Raw genomic sequence first — 5,330 nt, 5'->3', positions numbered from 1 at the left:
CATGTTGTCATTGTCATCTTTTTTTATTGTGTTTGGAGCATTATATCCCAAACTAGGGTTCATTACAAGAGAAGAAGAAGAATAAGGCACAGTATGTTTAAGTCATTATTGACAATTCATTGAATAGCATTAACCTTTAAAAAGACGCCTTTGTCATCATTCATTCATGTCTGTCCCTGCTCTAATATAAATGTCTTTGGAGGCAGAACTGATGGTGCATTTAGTAGGAAACATTTTTGCCGCTCCAAATATACACTAAATATTGGTGAGGAAAAACTGTCGTGGCCATTTTCAAAGGGGTCGCTTGACCTCTGACCTCAAGATATGTGAATGTAAATGGGTTCTCTGGGTACCCACGAGTCTCCCCTTTACAGACATGCCCACTTTATGATAATCACATGCAGTTTGGGGCAAGTCATAGTCAAGTCAGCACACTGACACACTTGACAGCTGTTGTTGCCTGTTGGGCTGCAGTTTGTTATGATTTGAGCATATTTCTTTTATGTTAATGCAGTACCTGTGAGGGTTTCTGGACAATATCTGTCATTGTTTTGTGTTGTTAATTGATTTCCGATAATAGATATATACATACATTTGCATAAAGCAGCATATCTGCCCACTCCCGTGTCGATAAGAGTATTAAATACTTGACAAATCTCCCTTTAAGGAACATTTTGAACAAAAATGTGTGATTAATTTGTGATTAATCGCGATTAACTATGAATAATCATTGCAAAAAAAGTAACTATAAGAGCTTTCAAATAAATGTGGCAGAGTAAAAGTAGAGTATGAAATGTGGTGGAGTAGAAGTATAAAGCAGCATCAAATGGAAATAGTCAAGTAAAGTGCATGTGTGAGAGAGTGAGTGTTTGCTGTCATTCAGCTTCCACTCTCTGGACATCTCACAAGGCGGGTGACGCTGTGCTTTTGGGAAATGACTGTGTAGCATCATGTCTCAGTGACACATGGCAATCCCAGTACGCAGAGACCACCTGGGTCCAGCAGCATCAGCCAATCACACGGACGCGTCTTCCCCTCAAGCAGAAATGCTGATACTGTCACCTTGGGAGGGAGGGCGAAGGTGGAGACTCAAGCTGCTCTTTCTCAGGGTTTTCCTCTGTACGTCCCTTTTCCCAAAATACCCAACCAGGCAATTAATTTGCGATGACATTCTCAGCAGTGACGTGGAGGAAAATTACTGAAACAACATACAGTGTGGTGCTTTTTATGCGCACAGATGGTGCACGCACCAACCCTCACCGTTACAATGCAATGGGTCTGTGATTGGCTGTAATGAAGCAGGATAATCACCCTATCTCCTGTGGGAAGATGCCATGCAGTAATTATGTTTTTTGTTCCATTTTTAAAAGGTTGCAATCAATCATAAGTGTCATTTGATTATTTTTGAAATGTGGATATTTATATTCTCAACCTCCACTCCCACAAATGATCTTCAAAAATAAGTGTCTCTTCATTTCCTGTGACTGACGTCATGTTCAGGAAGTGGCTTTCAGCAGAGGAGACTTTTCCCGCCAATTGTAAAGTTTGAGTCATGTGTCGTGAGCATCTCTGATAGTTATCTGTATTAGTAGAATCATGACGTCCTTTTAGTGTGTGTGTCATGCCTTTTTTTGGTTGCACCTGAACTGCACATGCAACTCTGAAGCTTCAAGCATGATGGGAGAGACAGTGTTTTAATAGAGAGGCCAAGTCCCGCCCCTTCAAGTGGATCCAATGGGACCTTATTTTGGAAAAAAATACGTCAACGGAGAGGGACAAATATTGTTTTGATCCTGTTTGAATTTGCACCATGAATCCCATATATGATGTTTGTTAATTTAAACGATAATTTTGCAAGTGAAGAAAGTCTCAGTTTGTCGTAGTATCATTTAGTTTAGTGTGAAACCGCTCAGTGAACTACGTCAAAACAATAAGAAAAGAGTGATGGAGAGGAAGAAAAGAGGGTCAAACCCAGAGAAATATGGATGTTTCTTAACACGTACATTGATATTTCATGTTTTAGGACGTGTCATAGAAACAGTTTCTCCTCACTTTAAGTGCCACTTATCCAAACGTAGCCGCTACCTGCGACGAACGTCTTTAAAAATATGCCTCCAGCTCTTATCTCCCCTATGCTGTCCCTTCTACAGTTTCGTCACTTTGTGCGTCACTGTTTGTGTCATAACTCCTCATTAGGACTGAGTGACTGTGTGTGTGTGTGTGTGTGTGAGGAAATTGAGTGAATGTGATATGGTCCTTGTGGATTAAAGCATTTTGCAGAACAAGGGTTACACAGTGTTAACAAATGGCTTCACCACGAACAGAACAACAACCTTATAAAAGACAAGAAATTATAAATTGGACAATATAAATCAGACGTGTAGCATATAAAATGAATATCATGCAAGAAAAATCAAAAAGAAATACAATCCAATCAGAAGCATGCAGATGAAAAAAAGGAAAACACTGTGAAAAGGCTGAAATGAAACATATAACATAATGAAAATATTCAAGTAATTTCACAAATATATTTGCAAAGGGAAATAAAATAGTAAAATTAAAAATGTTTCCATACAAAATAGTACAGTACAGTATGTTATTAAAGTAACAAGTTGCTTAGGAATTGTGTCATATATGAAAGTGTGATGTTTGAGAGGCACAGCACTGAAAGTATTGAGTGTCTGTATCCGCTTTAATCCCCTGCTGAGTGATTGACAAAGTATTGATAATGTTGTCTCTCAGAAAGGCCAGATTGAAATGTCACGCTTGATTTTCTCTCAATCTGTAGAGTTCAAACAAACCGTCATCATCATCACAATCAACCTGGTAGTCCAAAACACACTTCCCTTTGACATTTCAACGGTTTCGTAGTATAAAAGAGTGTAAAGTGACTGTTGGATAACGTGGGACTTTGTCTCTACTGTTACTAAGGGGAAGTGTCCACAGCCTCCGTGCTTTCCACGCTCCCCATTCATTGTCTATGTAAGCAGCCGCGCAATGCATTCTGGTAGCGTGGCGTCGCGATTTGAGAGACTAGGCGTCACGACGCCCGCTCCTTATTTGCATAAAGTTGAGGGCTCGTCTACTTTATGTAAATCACGGGCGTCCGACGTGACTCGCCGCCTCTCGAAACTCCCGAGGATCTTTTAAAATAAACGTTGTCGATACAAAATAAAGACAGATTCAGCAACTGCATGGATTATTTCTCGCCTCGAATGTTTTCAGAAACACATTTCAGTGAACTACTTACGTGAAATAAGAAAAGAAAGTTTCCAAACAAGCCTCCATACTGGTTCCGGTTTGAAAGCTGGGAGCAGCAGCCAACGGCGGGAAAGCGTTCGTCCAATCAGGAGGCGAGTGCCTTGTTTCTAGGGACAGCACACCAAGCGTCCAATGCTGGGAAGCATCGCGTCCCCTCGCGATAAAAAACGTCTCTGTGGACACGTACCATGAGAGAGAACACAAAAACAGCTTCAGCACCTCGGACAGAGACACACATCACTCTGTGGAGGACGAGGCAAAATATCAGACTTTAACAGCGGAGACTGTTTGTTTCAAACCGACAGTCAACGTTTTTTTAAGCACGACCTCAATCATTCCTGAACATTAAAGCATCAGTTGGCGAGATTGGAGCAAATATGATTAGTTAGTTATGCTATTTCTATAAGATGGTCGCTATAGCGTGACAGTAGTACATGAAACAGATAACCTGAAAACAATCATGTGCCTCTGTGTCCTCCAGTGTCCTCTGGTGCTCCTAACGGCATCTGCAAGATTTCACAGACCGGAGGAAAACAAGCAGTCAGAGCTGATCTGAGTTTTGCTGTCCAGCTGCTGTCTATGAGAGCCGGCTGTCAATCACTCACGAACACCAACCAAACGGTCAAACTAGGCAGCGCTGATCAAATATGAATCAATATTATGTTACGCTAATGCCTATTTCTCTCCTCAGATGTTCTCAGAACACTTCAATTACAATATGCTGAAAGGTTATTATGGGATTTTTGCCCAATGATGCTAAAAATATACTGCCTACTGCCAGTTAAACCGAGTGTTTCTTATTGGAACCTTGATGATGAAGCTCCACTAACCTCAACGAAATAACATTTTAACTCTAACCACGATCTTTCCCTCAAACCTGACCAAGTCATTTTTGTGCCTAAACCGAACCAAACCTTTACCATAGACTTGTCACATCATAAAACTGATTTTGGGAGGCACAGATTTGTACAGATTAGTGATGTCGTCCTGCCGACAGTCAGATCAGAAAACGTTTCAGTTGGTTTTGGTCTTTTCATGGGATCTGATGACAAGCACAGCTGCTTTGTATCCACACCTTCATTTCCTGTAATATTTAGATTAGTGAAAGACCACTAGAGGTGCTTATCACTACAGTATGTACACACACACACACGCCCACACACGCTCGTCATCACATGCTCGTTAATCTCCAGCTGTGGCTGCAGGTGTCTGTCAATGATAATACACCTGCAGGCCTTTAATCACTGGCCGCCCCATTGGTTCGTACCATTCAAGCCATCATTTATTTTCAAAGATATCGCCTGCTGTTCCCTCTGTAGTGACGGTGAGGGGTGCGTATATACCAGAGACAGTCATTAAAGACAGTGACATTATACCACATCTAAAGGGGCGATGAAGCATCACTTGCTCCCCTGACAACCCGAAAGGTCTCTTTGTTGTTTACCAAGACACAAGCCTATATACAAGCTCTGAATTATACTTATAAACACTACGGAACAGCTGATATGTGATGAAATTTAATAGTGGATGGATGTTTATTTGTATATTATTGCAAATAACTGAGTGTGAAGTCAGCTGTTCATTGACTATGTTTACATCTTTACACAACTAAAAGAGTTTACAGCCACACTAGCAGCTCTGTGGCAGAGTAGTGCTTTGACAATGACTAGGGCTGCCCCCTCTTAGTCCATTAGTCGACTAATCGGTCCGTTTGGTTGTAATCAACTAAGATTTATTTAGTCAATTAGTCTTTTTTTATGCTTTTTTCATGCTGGATGACTTATTTCTAAGAAACTTATGAGCACATCTCTGTTAAACACAAGATTTAAAGTGGGGCTTTATTGTGATTCCTTGTGGAGAAACTCGGTGTTACAGACTAATCGATTAATCGTCAAAATCATATGAGCGTTAGTCGACTAATAGTTTCATTGGTCAAGGTCAGAAAAAGTGGCATGGTCATTGTCAAAAGGTGTCCCTTGACCTCTGACCTCCAGATCAGTGAATGTAAATGGGTTCTCTGGGTACCCACGAGTCTCCCCTTTACAGACATGCCCACTTTATGATAATCA

Source organism: Sebastes umbrosus, chromosome 19 (assembly GCF_015220745.1).
Source record: "Sebastes umbrosus isolate fSebUmb1 chromosome 19, fSebUmb1.pri, whole genome shotgun sequence".
NCBI classification, from domain to species: Eukaryota; Metazoa; Chordata; class Actinopteri; order Perciformes; family Sebastidae; genus Sebastes; species Sebastes umbrosus.
The sequence above is the reverse complement of the archived record's forward strand: the minus strand, read 5'-3'. Positions refer to the sequence as shown.